General features: G+C 33.1%; 1 protein-coding gene across 5 annotated transcripts in view; it reads right to left on the bottom strand.

Moving 5' to 3' along the window:
* The window catches only part of Kdm3 (Lysine demethylase 3), a 371,633-nt gene that overhangs the window by 9,604 nt on the left and 338,668 nt on the right, over nt 1-23,361 (bottom strand). The window contains exon 1 of one of the 5 annotated variants that reach the window (XM_088198988.1): nt 7,042-8,166. The exons of 3 other annotated variants lie outside the window; for them this stretch is intronic. The gene's annotated coding sequence lies outside the window, so the exon portion shown is untranslated. Of the gene's footprint in view, nt 1-7,041; nt 8,167-23,361 lie in introns of those variants that run through there. One more of the 5 variants, XM_088198985.1, reaches the window with a different exon arrangement.

Genomic DNA, 23,361 nt, shown 5'->3' with positions numbered 1-23,361 from the left:
CGTACATATATAATAGAACAATTTCACGATAATAATTATACGGCAGGTGGAAATGACAGACATTATAACTTGACGCTAGCTTAATCAAGAGGGGGAAATAGTACATCGACATATGTTAACCTCCAGTGCCAGTTCCACACAATATATCAGGTTGTTCCATAAGTCTTTGCGTTTTTAAGGTGCGCGGGTTAAGTGAGTTAAAAATGTAATACTTTTAATAAATTATATATTCCCTATATTTTTCTGCGATTAATCTCCACAAGTTAATTCATTTGTTTATATCTGAATCGAAAAATAATTTATTTTTAGAAGCAATAAATTCTTTAATGTCATTTTTATATCTGTTTCTGTAACATATTTTTTTCCACCTAAAAACTGTTCAGGGATCTAAATAAATTATAGTCGTTTGGAGCAATGTTTGAAGAAAACGGAGGGTGAAAAAGGAGTTCCCAAGAAAATCCATTGATTTTTTCTATCGTCTTCTTGAATACAAGAGGGCGAGCGCTGTCTTTGTGTAAATCACCCTTCCTTAATTTATAAGGGAAGGTATTTTTTATAGCCCGAGTCGCTTTTAAGCGAATTAGCCGAGCACACTATGTGTCTATCGTAATTGTCTGCCTAAATCCAATGACTCATTATGAATTATGCCCTTCATATCCCACCAAATGCATGACATATCTTATTAATAAGGTGTAATCCTATTCTCGGGGTTGGAATTGGGGGTTCATTGGCATCCAACCACTGCCTTTTATGTCGCGTGTTAAAGTAAATGATCCACTTTTCATATTCAGTAACAATTCGACTCAAAGATAAATCTTTCCGTTCTAAAATTATTAATTATTGGCATATTGAGATTGTGCTACATAGACAATTTATGAGATACTCATATTCTGCAAATTAACACATTTTCTAACTTTTTAAATGTCTGTGAACTGATATAGGCGGCATGGTGAGCTTTTGTGCTAGCTTCTGTATCGTTAATCTCGGACCTACTTTAATGGTAACCCTAATATCCTCACTAACAACCCCATAAGGAATATCCCTCAATGTCAAAATTCCCGGAACGAAATTTATAGAACCACATTTGACACTTTCTAAATGTAATGGCATCCCTGCCCATTGCATTACGTATGTATTTAACTACTATTAAGTTGAAGCTCATAAAGAATAGTATAGCAAAACTGAGATTATTTTATCTCCACCGTCATTGTTGATTTTGGGTTGAAAATATCTAAGTAAAAATAATCTGTTACTAAATAGCATCATTGATACGACTACTTTTACCAAATACCGAAAGAATAGTTAAATTATCGTTAACTTATAAACTTATACATTTTTGCAAATGTAAGAAAAATAACATTAATGGGGCAACATACTATTGAAATTTGAATAAATTACAAGGTCACCGAGATATCATTTTATAGGTATGTACATATATAAAAAAAAAACAGATTTTCTCAATCGTAAATATTTGATCAATTGTATTCTGAAATTAAACTAGTTTTCTTTTAATTATTAGTTAATAAGCTACCAGTATCCGCACCCGCTGAAAAATAAACTGATAGTACATATAATATGTATAAGTTAACCTTGTTGTCTATATTTATTATTAATAGAAAATATAATTAAAGTTTTATTTATCAACAAAAATATTAAAATAGAACAGGTCAACTTAAAAAACGTCAACAGAATATTGATTATTTCACTCGCGACTAATTCATAAATATTCCACGCGGATCTGTACATATTATATATATTATTATAATACTATATAATTATTACTATGGTTATGGTAATATAACGTACAGGTTTCGTTTGAATTATAATATACAAATCGTTGAAATGTCAACCATGAAAAATAGGTATTTTGTAAAAACGCGTCGACATTTATTATTGCGTGAATTCCGGACTCAAATGAGGAGGCAGTAAATACAGCATAAAAGTGACCCTATTTATTTATTAAATACGTGCACCAATGGGTAGCTAAATCGAAACCTAACATATTTTGTACAATATTTGAAGCTTGAGAAGCTCATCCTTATATGAAAAATATGTTTCTAACGAGTTAGACAGTCAAATTACGATCAGCTGATTCTTCAAAATAGAAAGTTGAACTGATATATAAATTCGACAATTCGAGACAATAGTAACAACGAGGGTAGCGCTAACGCATTTCTGACTTCATTACTATGAATTGAATGACCTTCAGCAGGCGATACATAGTATAATGACGTATAAAAACATATGACATCACAATAAAAATGAGCATATAAAACGCTTTAAAAACCCATTTCGTTAGAACTGCTGAATAATGGCTTTTTTTTTTAAATCAACTTTGGGTCAGTATAAAAATCAAATCAACGTCAGAATTGTATCAGCCTGGTCATAATAAATATCAAATGGTTGGAATATAAATAGCATAGGGTCAGAATAAAAATATAAGACAATTATGTAAATTAAAAAAATATTTTATCATTTATTAAAAAAAAAAATATTAAAATTATAACAATCGTGACCTGACAGGCAAACCCAATGCGTCACGATAGTCAAAAGTACTAATACATCACAATACATACAAATATAAACAAGACAAAACAACAGACACAAATCACCTCAACAGGTGTGCATTGTCCCATACGAACTGAACCAAAACTCCATATGTGCAAGAGAAAATGTCAATATTACTATGGACAAAATTGAGCAGATAAATAGCCTTGGCCAGAGAAGAGTTGGCAAGTGCTCCAGTTCTAGGCTTAACAGGCAAGAATAGTGGACGCGACCGAGAACTATAACCACCTTCAGGAAGCTGCCACATTTGAAGCTGCTCGAGCACTGAAGGATTGTCTACGATGCCCTTGAGCAATTTCCAGAAGTGTTTAATTACATAAACACTTCTGCGAGTCAACAAAGAAACGTATCCCAGGGCTCCCAAAATAAAAGCACTGGGAAACAATAACGGATAATACCCGTATTCCTTCAAGTATAAATATCGAAGAAATTTACGTTGTACTTTTTCCAGCTTCAATTCATTACATTGATTCATTACGCCTGGGATCCAAATGATGGAGCTAGTTTCTAGTATGCTGCGGACTAGAATATCATAAAGAGTGCGCAATACTAAAGTATTCCTGAAGTAACGTGCATTTCTCAAGATAAAACCGAGCATTTTTAAGGATTTGCTATGAGTCACTGCAATGTGCTGGCTAAATTTCCAACGTTCTTCGAAAGTCACTCCTAAATCCTTAGTTGAAGAAAACCTTTCCAGAATATAAACGAGCAATAAATTATTTATTTTAGAATTCTCGCACGCTCTAAGAACTTGAAACCCAAACGAAGCGGGAATAACTACAGAGCGGCGGAGACTTGTTGCGTTGACATTTCACAATGTTTAGTTGTACCAATCTTCAGCGTTACAGAAATAACAACACTATACGATAACATTATTGCCGATACACGATTCTGACTATCGTGTCAAAATAATTCTTACCATTTAATGTAAATTCTGACCCTCTAATATTTATTCTTGCCGCATATATTTTAACATTTTAATATAAATTCTGACCCATGTAATATAGCTTCTGACCACAACCGTATTAAAATTCTGAATCGAAAAATATGAATCCTAAATAATCTAGTGTTTCCTACTCCAAGACGCATTGTAATAAATAATATAAAAAACGTTTTATTTTTGGAAAAATACATGCCATCTTATAACATAAACTATTTTGATAAAAACTAATATGCGAATTTTACTTTAAGCTCAGCTGGACAATTTGTAAACGCAATACACGTTGAATACAGGATAATACACGTTGCTGGTTTATAATTATTTTTTAGTTTACAAGATGAGATAAATTAAAGAAACTATTTAATTTAAACATACAATATATTATTTTTAATATAATATATAATAATAATATGTACGAAACACAATGCCTTGTATTGTATTATGATAGCACGCATTTTTTACTTAGAAGTATGTTTTACCACAAACTTTAACAGAACACATTGGATACAATTCCATCACGCGGTTTCTACAAGATAAGGTTATATGTGTCTGATGAGTTTGCCGTTAATTTCACCTGTTCACTGCTATTCGTGAACATCATCGCCGCGGTAAAAACTAGGGAGCATCGTCTGCGCAGAGTCAAGGCCGTCAGACAATCCGCTCGACTGTCCAACACACCGGAAGCGATCGAGCGAAAAACGGTTTCCTCCGCGCTCATCTTCTCGCGACCTATGGAGATAATGGCAGGCGCTCGAGCGTGCGAACCGCCGCAGAGAAGAGCGAGAGAGAGGCGAGCGAAGAACAAAGAGAGAACCGCCAGCAGACAGATGCATAATTAGAAAGCGGGCGAGCGAGCAGTCCGAGGGGGAAACCGGTCCCGGGCTGGACGTCTCGCGTTCCCGATCTGGTTCTGCCCGCCGTTAAATTAATCATTCGTGACCGAAGATAGACACGAACGGGAGGGGGGGAGCGGAGAAGCTCGAGCATAAATCGCAGGAATGCGCCACTTTCGTGACGATTTATGCGCTCCGCCGCAGTCGGGATTAGGACGAGTGATTGCCGATTCAGATAACACCATAAAAGCTTGCGATAAAGATACAAACGAAAATTAACTAGGGCCTTTTGATAACGATAATACCCGAACTCTCCACGATTCAGATTAAATTCTGCAGTACTCGCAGTTTTACGATTGACGGCGAGCGTTGACACCGTTGGGTTTACTCGCTTTTTCTCGTCGAGCATAGTAGTTTATGACTTGCTAATTGGTCGAGAGCCGTTATGCGCGAGCTAAGGCATAAAAATCTCTAGGTCTCTTATTATTGAATCGTTGATTACAAAAACTACATAGCATTATTATTTAATGATCCAAGTAAATGTAAGCTTACGTGCATTGTAAAATAAAAACTACATTAGTCAATGACTTACGTAATAATTAAAAACTCGAAAAATCTAGATAAGATATTCTAGCTGTAAATATAAGACAGCCGGGGTAACTGTATTTGCTGTGGTAAAGAAGTGGAAGCCACTTAGCCAAATCTATAATCTGATTACTTAACGTTATTATGTTATCAGTAAATGATTATCCGACTGTTTAAAATAATCATAATAAATTTTCATACAGAATTATTAGTAAAAAAATAGATAATGTGACATGTTATGATTGATTTTATTATTGAATTCAAGTGTAATATCGCTAGCTTTTTAGTCAATATTAAAAAGTAAAAAAGAGAGGTTAAGGCCTATAAATAACCTATCAAGTCGAGGCACACATAACATTGACCAGTGGCGTAACTAAGGGGCGGGACGCCCCGGGCGGCACTTGCTTGGGGGCAGCATTTTCGCGATGGAAGGACCGTTCGTGTAGTGTGGTTCTTAATACGCTAAAAATATATATCTACGAATAACTTCAGTTCAAGAAATGCTGATGCCGCCTCTACAGATAAAAATATCTTTGACCGACCCGAAAATTTGGCCAGTTTCTGAGAATTTACCAGATATTCCCCATTGTTTGTTTGAGTCGAGCGCATTGAAACTATTGAAGTATTTTATCAAATTTGAAAACTGTAATAGTATGTGAATAGTGTGTAGTGTAACAGATTTTATATGCAGGGGGGGGAAGGTAAGAATCGACCCGGGCGGCACAGACCCTAGCTACACTACTGCGATCGACATGATCATCCCTGACAATTTTATAATATTAAAATAACTGGTATAATTTATACATTGATATAATATTGATCAGAATCAATTTAATTGTTATTATTAATTTACGATGCATATTCTTAAAAAAAAGACAGACCTATGTACATTTTTACGAAAGTAACACATACGCAATCTAGACAAAAACTCAAGAAACGAACTTGAATTGCAATGATATCGGTAAAACAATGAAATCAAATATGTATTCAACGATAACGGACTAATCAGGTGGTTTTGTCAAAAAACTGCTTTTGAAGTTCTTTGTCTTTGCAAATAGTAAAAGAAAACCCCGAGTCAAAATAATAAAGTTTATTATATGTTAAATATATAATATCCAGGAAATAGTAGCTCTAAAAAATAATTTACAAACATAATATTGCTGCCGCACTAATTAGAAAGAGGTGCTAAGAAATTGGCTCAACAATGAAGTAAATAATTTTGAGACATAGGTAACTTTGGAAGCCATGCAAGTGGTTACAGAACATATGGAGTATTTTATACTTTACTTGTGGATTGTGTCTTTTTGAATACTTGTATACGTTTACGGGAAATGGAATAGAACGCACGTGTGTTTCAATAAATCGATATATTGGCAGAGTATAATGTCAAAGTTTAACTATAAATAAATTTCATTGCAAGCTTTATTCAATTCTCAATTTGTAACAAGGGTTTAAAGTAAAAAAGTGTAGTACATACTCTTCCTCGATTGTTTCATCAGAATAGTAAACAAGCCATAAATAATTCTGCAACGAATCTATTTAAAAATTGACATTTATAATTGTATATAAATAAATATGATTTTAAAATAAAATTGACCTCCCACCCCCTTTGATAACAGGAGAATGCCCTTAAATCTCTTTAGATTTATTCATAAAGTTGAAAATGTCCCAACGATTTTAATACCAATACTACAACACCGGCTATTACCGATATTTCAAGCCATATGTAAAATATATATGATTATAAAAAGAATGAAATTAAAAGCTTGGGAGGGCGCTTAGTGGACTAACGAAAAAAAATCGTATAATGTATTAATTAAGGTTTCGCGGATTTCGAGGACACTAAAAGGATATTTTTATCCCGAGGATAAATTAGTTACGTACAAATATATAATTGTGCTTTTCGTATGTTCTAGTTTTTTGAAACATTATTGCAGTGCTCTTCGATTTGAATAGCAAACCGGTTGCCGGTTGCGAATCGATTATGCAAAATAGTTTGAAAACGATTGAAGGCGCGTTTGTGACGGGAAAGTATGAGAAAACGCAAACGAGTAAATTTAGCCAAATAGCCCATTGTGGCTATTTGTAAACCAGTTTTTCCGCTGTCACTCTGACCTTGGCCACAGCAAGATTCTCAATAACACTTGGTCGAATCGAATCGAACGGTCAATAGGTCGGCACTGGGCACTGGGCACTGGGCACTAGGCACAAACGCGACAATAACACACGTACGATTTCACAGCACACGAGTACACGAGCCACAACAAATACTCCCTTTTCAACACTGGTAACATTATAACATAACACTGGTAACATCCGCCATTTTGATTCACCTTTTTCACACGGTCGATTTGTAAATAAAATTAGAGACAATTAAATGTTGCTAGATATAAAAATGCATATCCGCCATCTTGGTTATGCTTATGACTTTCATTTACGTAGCAACTGGCTTGTATTTTGTATATTCGCGATTTAACATATTTTCACATGGTCGACTTAATTTAAAAATCAATATTTTTTCAATTATCCGCACAAGGTCATGTCTTATTTCAAATGAATTAATTATTGGAATTGTGCACTTTAAAATGTACGTTCAACGTTCGGAGACCGTCGACAGATGGCGACTGCGTCGCGTTAACGTCGCTCGAACGAACGACGATTACTGTCGTTTTAACGCGTTTTCATGACTGCGTACATTTTGAACGCGACCTTGAGTATGGAGACAATTTTGCCGAAAGTGCATAGGAAATGCAACAAAGGATAGGCGACCCCTACGTCGGCTGGGCCGCGAGCGCGATCGATATCGTCGAAGGAATGCGAGAATGCGAGGCAGGTGCACGCGCTCCCCTCGAGGGAAACTTTTTTTCAAAAGTTCGGGTAGCGATTCGCAAACGAGTGCGGAGAGAGAAATCGGTCGCTTTCGTTTCCACCGACCGACGATAATTGATTATGCCGATCGCGACGCGGCGCCCGCCATCTTGGACCTCCGTTGAACTTTCAAAAAAAAAACACGCACGCACGCACACACATACACACACACGCCGCTTGTCGCCTCCGTCGCCGGTGCGACTGCGACAGCGACGCGCGAACAACACTAGATTCGCCGGGACCGAGATACGTACACCGTGCGACGCGTGCAGCAGATGCGGCTACGTAATTCGGTCGGTTTCGCGGACGAAGAGAATCGACGATGTTGATACGGTGAATGCGGCCGACGCACTCGGGCGCCACCGGCGGACTGCCGCAACAAGTGTGCGTCGGCAGCTCTCGGCCGTTCTCGGCCGAGATCGGCCCTTTCCGGCCAGCGGCGCTACGCAGCCGAGCGCCGTAATCTCATTTTTCTGTCATTTCGAATAACGTTCTCTGCCGTCTGACACTACTAACGCGTACTGCACGCACTAATTTATTCTTTTTTTCTTTTACTTTTATACAAAATTATATTCACTGGTCCAAAATTATTTTCTTATGATCAAATAGCCAAGAGTTTCTGAACACATATAATATAAATCGCCAATAAATTATTTATTTTAAAACTGTTGGTCAAAAATATATTTGATTGTAAGGTATTCAGTGCGATGAACGAAGCGGGAATAACGACAGAGTGGCGGCGGAGAGCACCCTTGGCTTGTATTAACATATTGCGAGCCCAATCAAACAATTTTGCTCAAGCTCCTAAAACACCTTGATAATGATAATGACCAGTTGTACTAATGTTCAGCGTTACAGCAATAATAAGACTATACAAGAACATTATTGCCAACTGAAAAATATTATTCTGACCATCTATCAAAATAATCCGCTTATATTCTGACCTTTTAATATAAATTCTGACCACGACACAAGTCTACCGCAAAATATATTTATTTATCCAGATTTTACCCCCTCTATAGAGAATGATTTACTGTAATAATAAACTTTTATATTCAAGCTTTTGAAATATATTGCTTCATTATTGCCACAAGAACATCAAATGTTTTTATGGCAAACTAATTTGAACAATGTCTTCGAAGTTTAGTCGATTACTGTGCTTTGTTTTAATATTCGTTAGAGTGTATGTCAGTTACTTTTATCGCTTCCTCTTACAGTTTTAAAAGCTTTAACAAATATTGTCATTTAAAAGTGATTTTCTTAAGGTTCTTCTGACACGTCAAATTTAATGAACCAAACGTGTCTGCAAAATAAAACATAATACATGTTTCTAGATTAATATAAAATAGTACAAATATATACTTTTTCATTTTATTATCCCTAAAAAAAATATTTTTTACCGATTTTACCCTGATTCTCTAACCATTGATATATGATATCCCACATAATTGTATGCTATGAGAAACACATCGATTACGCAATTATGCTTCAAACATTGCTATCGAATGTAACGAGGAGACAATTTAAACTGGCTTAACTAAAAACGAATATCTAACCGACCTGCCTTTTAACTTTAAAAGATTATAATTTTCAGATGGGTTTTCGCAATTACCATCAATATTATATATATCAGCTGCAATTTTTGGAATCACCTTACTTTTCCGGCGGTAATATTTTTCACCCCAAACAACAAAACAAAAAATAATGGTATTTACGCTAGTTTATTATAATAATTGCACAGCTTTCATAAAAATAATCTTAACTATTTAATATGATATATGGTCTTTTTAATTTAAAAAATTGTTCAAAAACCTACAATTATACTTGTAAAATTAACTACAGATTTCTTATCACACATATATTTTGTATATTATAGTGCTAAATTAAAGTGCCGGGACGCTAATTATTTTCTTCCCCTTCACTTCCGAACTTTCCGAAACAACAAAAATATAGAATGTAAGAATTATTTAGTTTAACAAATATAAATTTCTCCGTAAACTGACATTTTACGAAGGCTTTAAAAGAGCCGGGAACTGATGTTGATCACATAACATTATAAATTCCAAATTGTAGTTCTCTTTAAATTTACTCATAAGAAACGACGCAGACGAACTAATAATAATACGACAACAACACTACGCTTGCAAATTCAAACCCACGGCGTGATTATATTTTTCATACAACGAAATACTTAACGGTTAACGAACAACCGGTGGGCGATTGAAATTAACACCTAATTTATGCGCATACCTAATCATGACATAATTTACGCTCTTTTAAATATTTTAATTAATAATAACCGTGCAAGATTACGAATAAAAATCGTTAGCGCTTTCGGCTCAAGTCGGAGCTGAGCGTTAGCTCCTCGGGTGCTATTTCGACGTGCAGTATCAAAACGCGTCTGCACTTCCGAGAAAGCTAATTCCGCAGAAGCTATTACGCGGACTAGCGGAAGCCATGTGTTTTATTTTATTCGTTAGCGCTTCTCGATTAGAATAATTATTTTAAAAAAACTCGGCGACTGCAAAGTGACGCATTGTATGCAAAGCGCATTCCGACGACTCTAGAAAATATGACATAATATTATTATAACAACAGTGTCGAAACGATAAGCGCCGTTCGAAGAATTGACTTTTCATCGCAGTATTATAACGAACCGGTTTTACAGTACTGGGAAATTGGACGCGCAATAAGTCGGAGAAACGCAATTTTTAACACACAACAGCTGTCTCTTTATATGGCGCACTTAACTCGTCTGCCGTAATTCAAGTTCGACTTTAAATTCTTCAATAACTGTTCTAACCGAGATAAGAAAATCGTTCTATTCAGTAATTTTACAGTTTTACCTATATAATATATATGTATGTATGTATTTAAGTTTTGCATAAATTTAACTTCATCTCTTAATTATAAATTATACTTAGTTATATCGTTTTTTTCGACAATTTTGTTGAAGTAATTATGGGTATTTTAGATTTTTGTTTGTTCAATTATATTGGCAATTGAGTAAAATGAACACGTTACGTATTGGATCTAAAAATTAATTTCTTCGAATTTTTCACTGCGTGCAATTTAAAAAATAATAGGACACAATGTTGCTAGTGCAAATATCCGTAAAATAATATCGACCATACACAATAGTTTGTGTATGGTCGATATTATTTTAAGGATGCGTGAATTGTTTTTAGGTTGACGCGTTATGAGAAAAAATGGATTGATATTTCTACGATTTCAGTAGAGTTGTATATTGTTTATTATCAGAACTAATTGTATATTGGCTTGTCGCTTTTCAATTTTCGGAGATCTTTTTAGCCTGTTCGCTTAATATTTTTTATTATGATTGCTATCTGTTTTTCAATTATTTTTGGCACGAGAAAACCAGCCGCACTGTCGTTAAACGTCGAATTCGAATATAAATATTAAACAAAGGGCCGAAACAAGGTGTGCGTCGCATGCGGGCGTATTTATAGAAAGGTCCCCCAAATTCACCCCCAAGGGTAGTTTCTTCGTACTCGTATATACATTTTAAATTATCCACGTATAAAACGTATCCGCTTTCTCTAGTCGACTCCCTTCTATGTAATAATAAATAAACGTATAATACAAATACGCGGGTAATACATTTTATATACGTATGTATAATATGTATGTATACATATAAAATATAACCATAAACTTGTCGATGTTATAAACATGGAGTCAAAAAAGGGTAAAAATCTTCTGCGTATCACATGTCAGTATATAATCTCAAAGACGAGTTCTAAATATACAATAGAGGCCGTAATGTTATTTTCTTGTATTTTTTTTTGCTTTCACGGTATTCTTTTATTAGTTTTTTCATGCAAAAAAAAGGCTTTCTCTCTCTCTAAATTTACTTAAAATTAGCATGCGCTAAAGTGCGCGAGTTTATTTTTGTCGCGGACGTGAATAAACTCTACTAAAATAAAAGTCAAGATATACTTCTATAAATTCCTCAAAAACACATGTATAAACTGAGCGATATTTATAACTGAACATATTATGTTTTTTTCTACGCAATCCGATTTCAACGTAAACAAATTAGGGATCGCGTTTTTCCAAGAAATTCTGTGTTTTTAAAGAAAACGCTTATATATGTCTATTAAGATAGCAAAATCGACAAATAACATCTTAGACATTTATTTCTGCAGATGATTTAATGAGAGAAAAATGTATTGTTTTGTTTGATGAATATATATAGCAATTTATGGTACTAGCCGGTTTTATACCGGCCACCGCCACGCTTGCACGCGTAATATAATGAAGCAATTTGTTATTTATTCATTTCGTGATGTGTGAAAACTTTTGAATTAAAAAACAAAAAATATCAAATCAACATATGTACGTTAAAATTATTGAATCGGTGCTTTTCAATATGAGGGTTGCATAAGACCATAATAAAATGATAAAATTTGTTTTATTTCAAGTTTAAAAAAATATTTACAAGAAAACTGAATATTTTGAAACTCAATACAAATAAAATAAAATATAAAAATGCTGGTTTTGAGGATTAGTTCACGAAATTCATTGATTTTGTTTTCACGAAAAATGATGCGTTGCGTGGTGGGTTCTGAAGGAAAAAATGGATGTTTAAAATTAAACTTAAATATAGGCAAATTAAAAAAAAATATACATGTTATTCATTTATATACAATTATTTTTTTTATTTAAAATAAACGTGATTAATCTGCCTCGTACCGAAACGGAAGCTGTATAATTCCTGCAAGAATATGTTAAGTTGTGTCCCCCCCCCCTTGGCGGAGTGCAGCCAGTGATTTTATGTTAATTAAATATTAATTACAAAAATTATCTTGCCTTTTTTCTTGACAAAATCCTGGCTACGCTACTGGTTCTGACCATCACTGTTTTAAAATAAGTGGGTGTTGGTCAGAATAGTGAACACCCCATGAATAACTATTTTCAGCGAATCTAATTAAAAAATATAATTTTTAAATGTATTAAATGTAAAAACAAATAAATACAAAATTTTAAGTAAAAATTTGTCCCCCAATAACAGGAAAGAACTGATAAATTAACTTATTATTTCATTTAAAGTAAATTTTGGTATATATATTTATTTTTAAATTAGCCACAATTTGGTATATATAATAATTTTAAAATTAACCACAATTTTTTAGCCTAACACAAAAAAATCGAATTAATATGAAATATGTAATGATATCATCTCCACTTTGTATTTGTATAGTAAATATAATGTAATAAAAAAGCAGTAAATGAAACACATTTATTATTCTAGGGATGCAACTAGTATAGTAAATCAATTGAAAAATACAAAATAGCTCTGAGTGAAATAAAGATGATACGGTTTCACAAAACACGCTAGTGGTGCAATTTTAACACATGAAAGAACAGTGCGTTTCCGCAACAAAGCCTCCCGAGTATGAACCCATTTCAGACGCAGAACAATTTGGAAAAATACTTCAACGCATTAAATCAGCGATTAATTATGCGGCAATTTGCCTTCGGCATTCCTGCCGCCGAACGAAAATCGAAATTACATAACACAAACCGACCGGTCGGAAACAAAGAGGTCTCGCGTCGTAAACAATGGCGGAGACGAGCTGCAGACCGCGTAGGTGTGCGTCAATGGAGGTGACGTAACCACCTCTCTCTCTCTCTCTCTCTCTCTTCTCCGTGCTGCCACTCACTTTGCCGCACGCATTCACCTTCACATTGCATTGTTGAAACGCGCCATTGCCAATTAAGAAGGTAAAGATACACGCCGAGAAAGTCAGAACGGGAGTGCAGTTTCTCATCTGTCCTATGTAAATATTTACAAAAGTCGACGGTTCTGGGTAATCTCAACTATTGTTTATAGAATATATTCTGACAGTTAACTGTAACTTATCCCCACGCTGTATAATATATGATCACATTTGTACTTTCGATTGCTATATAATATAGTATACATGAAACTCGGTTGTTCAGACTATATGAGTGTACTACGATTTTCACATCAACTTCGTATCTTATTTTTTAAAAAGTACTAACAGCGATTTAGCTAATTATTTTGATTTCCCTTAATCTTAACCTTAAATCCGCATTTATATAAATTGATATTTTATAAAGGCTTGACAAAAAATTTTGATGAGCAATAGTAACTATGGAGTATTTATATTATTAGTAAGCTACGAATGCGAGTATAGACATGCTGATTCTTCTCTTAAATCCATATGGAGTGAAAGTGTGGACTTTGAGCAAAACAACAATGAAAAAAGTAGAAAAAAACTTTTGAACTTTGGATTTATTGCTGTGTAAAAACGTGGGACTGTTGTAAAAATACGAAGTTATCAATATTTTGGTCATATAACACGAAATGAGAAAGAGTATTTAAAAATGGATCGAGATTGTACTTCTAAAATATTTAAGGAAAATTTAAGTAAAGTGGGATAAGGTATTCAAGGACGTCCTTTTAACTTTTTCCAGGGGGAGCAAAATTGGCCAGTCAGTAATCGTTTTTTAATATTTCGATTTCGTCAAAAGCAATAAAATCGTGCCGTCGCCATCGCAGTGGAAGCGCTCAGTTCTTTTTATAACAATATTACAACTTACAATGAGTGAGAATCGAATTAAGTATAGCCAAACCGAATATTGACCAATAGGAGAGCACAAAAAATCACTTCTCAGAAGTCAAAAATCCACGTCAAAAGCAATAAAATCGCAGTGGGAACGCTCAAGCTAAACCAATATGACATGTGTCACTATTTGAAAATTGTCACAAATGAAGCAACATATGGGTCAAAATAAAGTAGATTATTGTTAGAGTGAGGTTACAAAGAACAGTTCACAAACATGGGAGGAATTCACGCGTGTTCTGTAAAGTGACCAACAATCACAGGACCGTCGACCTTTGGCGACCGTTGCGAGTCAAAAAACAATAGTGGGAAAGAGCAATCCGAGGCCCATTGTTTCACTAAAGCGGGTTCCGAACCGATTACGAACGCGAGCCACATCTCCAAACGTATCCTGTGTGTATGAGTGTTGTTCGTGTGAACACGATATGATCCTTCTTTATGCATATACAGTATGTATGTTCATGCCGTGGGCGTTCCCCAAGTACTCCCAAGGATACGCAAGCAATAAAATGCTTGATTGAAATGCGTACGATACGATCGGTTTCGTATTTACGTCACGTAGATTATATACTTTTTAATTTGCATTGAAAATTGTTTTTTTATCTTAGACGTGCAACCAAGCTGACACATCACCAGCAGGTGTTTCAGAGAGTTATATAATTTGGTAATGCATTCAATAGAACAGGGTCGAGGAACTGAAGTAATAATTCAAATCTCAGGAGATTTTATAATAAATAAAATTGCATAAAATATTGCTATTTAATGTATGTTTTCAAACAAAAAATAGGATCTGCCGATACATTTTTGGCTTCAACAATGAATCATGTATTGAATTTCAGAATATGGCAGATTGTAATTTATTGGATGTCAAGGTCTGCAAAAGCGCGCAAAATGTATCACGTAAAAGCGATAAAAATGCTGCTGCTGTTTGCAGAAACCTATTTTTTCTCCGATAGAAAAAATATTTATATTTTATGAATTTTTAATTATATTAGGAGATTTTTGGTAACTTTTATTTCATGCAGTATATCTTTAATTAATTTTTAAATACATATAGAACCTAAAACATTTATTAAAATAAAGTGGAAATTATGAATAGATTTTCCAAAGATTTTGCGCTGCGCAATCAAATATAACAATACATTGCTAAAAGACATCTTAAACTGTTTCCGAATAAAACATTCCTTCTTGATATTTTCATAATATACCCAAAAATCTTTGTAAGATAACTTTTTTATTATTAAATTACAGTTAAACAATATTTTCAGACCATGAGTCTAAGAATTGGATAAAAAAAATCTGTAGGGGGCGATTTATTTGGCCACAAACTATGCGGCAACACTGACGTGAAAGCGGCGAGGGCAACGTTCATTCTTTCAACGATCATTCAACAACATGCGATTATTATAATATGATATCCATTCATTAAAATATTACTGCAGCCGCTCAATCTGTGTATAATTGCCACCCATCACTATCCGTCCGCCAAAGTAGTATATGAAGACCTCAAAACAAACACAAGCCGCTGAAAATTTGAGTACAAATTTATGCACGACTAACTGACAAATGTTTTTTCATGAAAATGTGATACTTTTTAACTGTTTCGTAAAATTGCTAAAACTTTTGAAGCAATCGCTCCAAAATCACTAATCATTGAATTTAAAAAAATATGCATAATACAATGATGTGCGAATTACTGATCATTGAGGGTTGAAAAAGAAAAAATTTTACGAATATTCGATCAATTATTCAAATATTCATATAGTATAATTCGAATAATTGATTGAGAACCCTAATCACAAGGTTATGCTTGTTTGAGGCGAATTGTATGAAAACTATATTACATATGTAAAATTCTCTATACATATTAGGGATTCTGTGTAGGGACAACCTTGGAATTTATTCCGGGGAATATCCGACTTTTGTATTGCCTCGTGTCTCGAGACTCAAAAAATACTCGAGATCGCTTTTCTACTGAAAAAATTGTATGAAATTAAATTAAATATTTACAGCGCTCAAATAAAAAATATAAATTAATATAAGCAGCTTATTGGTTTAATACATTTTTCACAAAAGCTCGATTATTTTACCAATGAAAACAATTTGCGAAGTTGCTACCAAAAATATATATTGGAATAGTAGGAAAGATTTATTAGAACGACTTTTTAATTTAGATAGTTCAAAATCGGATACTGAAATAATTAATGAAGAGAATATTAACGACGATTTCATATGACGTTGACAGTCGAAGAAGAATTAAGCCGAGGAAATGCAGCCAGTCGGTGAATGAACTCATAATTAAATATTTTGTATAAAACCTTGCTCACAATTAAACCAACATCAACGAAAAGCGAGCGAGTATTATCAACGGCAGTAATATACACTATGAAAATAAGTAATAGACTAACTGATTTTACAATTAATGTGTATACTTTTTTGCACGTATTTACAATACAAATATTTTTTCGCTAATTTACTAATATTCGAAATTAGGTTCTTAACTCTGTATTTATAAATGTATAAACCATATGTTTTTGTTTATTTTATTATTATTTTGGAGTAATAACCAAAAATGTCGACCACTGCGATACATCATCAATAAGTTGTTTAATGATACAATCTGCAATTGGAACCAGAATAAGAATATTCATAGTGTCAGTGGAGGCATGAAAACGGAGTAATTCACCGTGAAAAAATACGTACATTCATTATTAAGAGATCTGCTAAAGGCTATTTACAATTTTACACGCTAGAACATGCAAATGGAACAACATCATTGTTTCAACACAATAAGAACAGAACGAGAGAGGAGAATGAAAAAAAAGCAAAGATAGAGACGCTACACGCAAACGGACATAACAGTAAACTCGCGTTTGCATCACGACAACAAATACGAATTATTTATTAGTTTTCGCAGTGTTGGTTGCTGGAAAAAGTTTTAGCGAATGAGTTTTAGCAACGAACCCAATCGAGCGTATCGCAAGTTCCAAAAGAAGACGATCAAAGTTTTTGATGCGAATGAAAAGTATACAAATACGTAAGAGTGTGTAAAGAGAAAAAATGGTATCGACTTGAAAGTTTTCAGTCAGAAAATTTCATATTCGTTTCGGTGAAACGTATCCGATGGCAACACAACAACAAAGTTTTACAGAAATAACCTTTTACACTTGCAAACTGCTTTTCAAACGCAACAGTGTAGCAAATTTTCAATTTGTATTTGGTCTACTCTTCGCTTATATTTAAACCGTAGATTTTAATGCCTTTCCTTGATCTATAAATATTTGTTACTTTTTCCTATTGATACTACTACTTTTGGTATTTCAATAATAATATTTTTAAATGGATTTTATAGCAAACATATAAAATACAACCTCTCAACTCAAATCCTGTCATATTGAGCGACTGTCTTCGTAAATTATTCATGCCTTTCTCATAATCGAAATGAGGATTAGAATCCCTTGAAGCGAAATGGAAAATCGCTGTGAATCAATTATGTTCTGATAAAATACCATCAATACCATCACAACCAACCGTATTGAAATTCACTTAGGTTGAGTAAAATGCACATGCTGCAACTGTCTTCATTAAAGCAGTTATAAATATATAAATTATTTGGAAAGAAAATAGTACAAACATAGCAGAAAATAAACAACAGACTCTCATCTGATTTTATTTTTAGAAATCGAATTTAAATTTTGAACAAACTACATAGCAACGTAAGTGGAATTGCTTTTTTTGTATAAATATACAATAGCTTAAATTCTACATCACATTTTTCTATAGTCGCATAATGGCCAGTAGTCTCACAAAAAAATATATTAAAATATATTCGGCACTATTCGCGTTTGCATAATCTCAAATGAATATATTAAAATGTGAAAAATGCACGTTCTGTGTAAAGAAGAGCATTATATAATAATAGAATCTTAAATATGATAATTAATTAAAACAAACGAGAACGATTAACTTACTTATTAACCCACTTTACAGTATTTACTCAGTTTTTTAAGCACTTTCCGTATTCATTATCAAACAAAAAATAGCTGTAAATTGCATCGTACATATTCATAGCGACATATGGTTGTAGCGATTGAAACTATTAACATCACATAAATAAGCTCTTCAATTATTTATGGACCACTAACAGATTACGGTACATTTTGATCGGATCGTCTGTTTTCGAGTGATTTGAAATGTTAATTTTTAGCCAAAGGAAATGACGCTTAAATTTATAGGAATATAAAAATATACGTTTAATTTATTACCTCTCCTATACGTATGTATATACATACATATGTACGTATATGAAAAAGATAGAAATATTTGATTCGTCAAAAAATTATTAAAGCCAAATATCAACTAAGAAACATTTTTTTAGTTAATTTTTAGCATTGACTTGAGATTATTTATATTATATTCTTTTTAATAGTTATTCAACACAACAAAACAACAGTTTTTTTCACCAATTTTTATATGTACCTACATGCAGATTTCAGCTGAACAATTAATTTTTTTCCAATATTTTTTTTTATTTAGACGATTTTTTTATGAAACTCAGTTTTTCGACACAGAATATTTAAAAATCATTATAAAATACATATTTTTGATTGATTATGATAAGTTTTAGACTCTAGATTGTAATTGATTGTAAGTTTTTAAAGTAGAAAAATTATAATTTTCTAAATAAAAAATACTCAGTATTTTTCCAAAATGATTGATTTTTTTGCTAGCATGTATGTCTAAATTTTTTGTTAAGGTCGGTTTTATCGTGTTTTTAGGCTACTTGTGATACGTGTTATTTTGCTGAAATATTACGTTTTTTTGTCAGTAAGATTAATTTGTCTTATATATGTATATGTAAAAATATGCGCTAATTTAAAAACTGTTATTACTTTTATTCTAATACATTTTTTGTAAGCAATGATTTTATAAAATGTAATGTTTATAATACTATTACTAACCAGTTATAAATAAATAAAAAATGCCACTGTGTTTAATTGTTTAAGTCCAGTAAATATAGCATATACAGATCAGAATAGCGTAGTTCATAAGGTCTAAACTGGTAACCCAGAGGCCGCGGGTTCGAGCCACGGCAGTAAACTCAATTTTTTATTTATAAAAATGCGCCATTATTAAAAACCTATCTATAGACTATAAATTCGAGTACACATAATGATATATAATTAATTATTTATATGTCTGATTGGCTTACTCAGTTTTACCAGTACATATTTACCCCGTTGTAACGCATTAGGTTTACACCTGTTAGATTACAACAGAGGATTAAAAATAAAATAAATATATAGCTATGTACACGTATATTTAAATATAATTTCAATGAAATTTTATTCACAAATAACTTGATAATAATTATTTTGCTAACAATTAACAATAATCTGTGAAATATGTAAATTTACATAAATACGTTAATTTGTATTTATCATGAGTTTTTTTAGTCGATTTAAATTTTATTAATTAAACTATATATTACATTATATAATGTAAAAAGCGCTACGCCTCATGAGCCGTAAAAATTATATAATCTATAATATCACAAAAAATATTGCATATTCTATCAGAAAAACTGATGGGTTTTTGATTTATTACATATTAAAATATATTTATACAAATGTTTTAAAAAAAAATATTCTCCCCTGAAGCCCGTATTTTAAAAATGTATTTCTTAAATAATGTCGATGGCGGGGTTTGAACTCGCAACCTTAGAATAACTAGTCTGAGACGTTACGGACTGCGTTATTCCGTATTTAAATCGTGTTATCTAATCTTTGTGATACAAATTTTGCTGTACAGCATTCGAAAGGTAAATAAATACTTGAATGCGCACATAAGCGAATTATAGGAATGCCCCCCAGCAGACATAGCTGGCAATAAAAACACGTGTATCAACACAAATCTTGAAAACTTGGCAGCCGACTCGGAACGCTCGACTTGGCTAATGAAACGCGTAACGTAACACCGAGTCGACAACCTTGGCAAGAGAAGAAAGGAAACGATTTCGCATTGTCGGACCGCACTGAACCTACTCCAAAATAGACGCTTTTAATAAGGGGCGCGGATGCGCGCGCATGTGACGTCACTGGAGGGGCGTGTCGGGTTGCGCACGAGTTCATTGCGCACGTAAGCGATCTGATAGTTATTCACAATAGCCACAATAGACAAATTGGTTGCAAATTATAACAAAAAAACCTCAATCAATCACTGCGTTTTTTTGACGCCCATAGTGAATCATTCTTAATCAAAATTTGCAACTAATCGAAGGTCGATAAAGCAAAGCTTGCGCTATCTGTGTCAAAATAGTATCGAAATGAACAAAACACAGTTATGCTTCAAATCAAAATTTGATCGTGCATGACAATGTCAACGGTCTTGAAATTTGACATCACGATTTCTCAAAACGCGTGATTTACTCAATCGCCGTATTATTGTAAATAGCTAATAAATTATGCTCCATAAATATATGGAAAGTGGCAAGGTTAATTAGAAGCGATAAGATATTAAATTATGAGTCAATACATATTTTTATATTTAAGTGTGGAATATTTGTTACGCGGCTGATTACGGGCATGTTTACCCTTTTTGTGTAACTAACTGTTAGCGATAACGCTAAAAAGCGATAATGATACACTGTGCGCTTCGTAATGTATAATATCACGAAAAGTCCAAAGACAAACATCACAATCCCTTATGTGAAAAATGATGGACGTTGACACATTTCCATCAATTTTCTTCAACGTTTCTATTTACTCGCCTGTCGTGGCAGAGCCTTTCAAATATAATATGATAGATAGATTTCCGCGCAATATTTTACACGTTAAATCAATTAACGGTCGGAGACGTAAGAATGACCTTCACAAGGTCAATTGTTGTAGTGCTATAAAAATCGTATCTCATTATGAACGTTATCGCAATTTCATTGTATTCTAATGCAATATTTCACACAATCGCGTGCTTTATTCATTATTAATCAAACAATTGACACCAATATTATTGTTGTTATCGCGTCTGGTTGTTTTTATCGTGGCAGCTGTTATCGTCCAACTCAAATATTGTTTTACTAAGAGAACTGTTTGCTTTGCAATATGTATTAGGCGTTGCCAGAAAAAAATAGATCGTAATATCTAAAACACTATATTTCAAAACTAAATCATTGCTTAAATGAAAACACTAAAAGTCACCGCTGCAAATTTTGTTCTGAAGCGATCTACGTCTCAATCGATTGAAACGTGTAAAAAAATTGGACAAGTTGAACTATGAAATTCAGCCTGATAGTTGATTTTTTATTCATTTCAGCAGCTTCTTAAAGTGTAAGATCTTTAACAAACAATTTTGAGATGTTATCAACTTTAAAATATCATATAAGAGTGCTCTTTAAATCATAATTCAAACAGCTGGAGATTTGGCAACGCTATCCCTGGGTAAGTGCTTACTAGACAATGAATTATTTTGTATCGGTATAGTCCAGTTCATTTTAGGTCCATTTAAATGGTGCATTTCCAAGTTGTCCAAATCCGCCCAAAGAGGCAATCTGCACGCGCGCTTGGATAACTCCAACGAAAATTATAAACGTAATTCGCAGTAACAAGCAATTCTTTTATTATGCTATTAACAAATAATTGTGCTGTGTTTTGAAAAAAATATGTTCATATATATCAAATTATATAATATATGTAAATCATTTTACAACATACTAATTATATACATATAATATATGTGTTCTGGTTTATAACCATTTTCATGTTTACAGCTTATTTGTTATTTGATTAAAAAAATGTTTTTTATTGTAAAATTATATATTGCTACGATAGCAAAAACTATGATTTGGTGAAAAGATATTGAGCATATCCTATATAAAGAAATCTTTATTTATATTAAATATACATCAATATTTATCAAAATTAGTCATAAAGTGCTTAACAATTCATACATATTACAAAAATAATACCGATGATATCATAGAAGTGCAAACGTGTGCATACTGAAAACTTATCTTAGATAAGTGTTTCTTATTTCTCGATGTTAACCATTTTTCGAGAAATAAAAAGTCGATCTGATCATAAGAAAATATATATGTAAATTACAATATATATTAATATTATTTAGAAATATTTAGAAATACTAGCAGAAATGGAGTTTGCGATAAAGCGTTGAGGTTGCTCGTATTTGTTATAAGGAGCGCGTGTCACAATTATTTATTGACGATTCGCGTTCTGGATATGGCTCTTTTATATGGAATACAAGTGATGTACTCTTTGTTGTAAAGAATTCAAAGATTTTTTTTTATATAACTATGGATCGTATCCGTATTTGTAAACTATATGGTGCCTATTTGGTAGGAGCATTGGCAATCCGTCATTTCTAAGTAACTAGATCGTCGCGATCGCGTCCCTTATCCGTCGCGGCCAGGACGTCAGCGCTCAAGAGCGCATCTCTTGCACGAGCCATCCAGTTTTTCAGCGAGTTTGATCAACTTTATAAAATTTTTAGGGATAGCTATGAAGAGCTGGAAATATGTATGTGGGATGGTGATGGTAAATCGACACTTTCACCTATAGCAGTAATATTCTCGGCTTAACTATCTCCAACACTTTTTTTCACTACGTTGCGAATTATTTGCTCAGTAGGCGATGAAATTTACCATAATCTTCCCTTAAATTTCAATATACAATTCGTACAGAATTGATATATCTGTAGAACAAACTAACATTTGACACTTTGAACACGCGTGATTATTGACAGCTGTCTGGTTTACAGTACTGCCAACATAGGAAACTCGAATTGGATCATTCTTTACATAGACAAAAAAATGTGTTAATCGGCAAATCTCCCTTTTCTTACTACCTGCTCTGAATGCAGCTGTAAATTAAACCACAACAGTGATTGTAAACCATTTAAAAATATTTGCATAAAATAATTTTAAAGAAAAAACATTTTA

This window comes from Plectrocnemia conspersa, unplaced genomic scaffold (assembly GCF_051122295.1).
Source record: "Plectrocnemia conspersa isolate PC_06_02 unplaced genomic scaffold, ASM5112229v1 ptg000012l, whole genome shotgun sequence".
Classification (NCBI taxonomy): Eukaryota; Metazoa; Arthropoda; class Insecta; order Trichoptera; family Polycentropodidae; genus Plectrocnemia; species Plectrocnemia conspersa.
The sequence above is the reverse complement of the archived record's forward strand: the minus strand, read 5'-3'. Positions and strand labels throughout refer to the sequence as shown.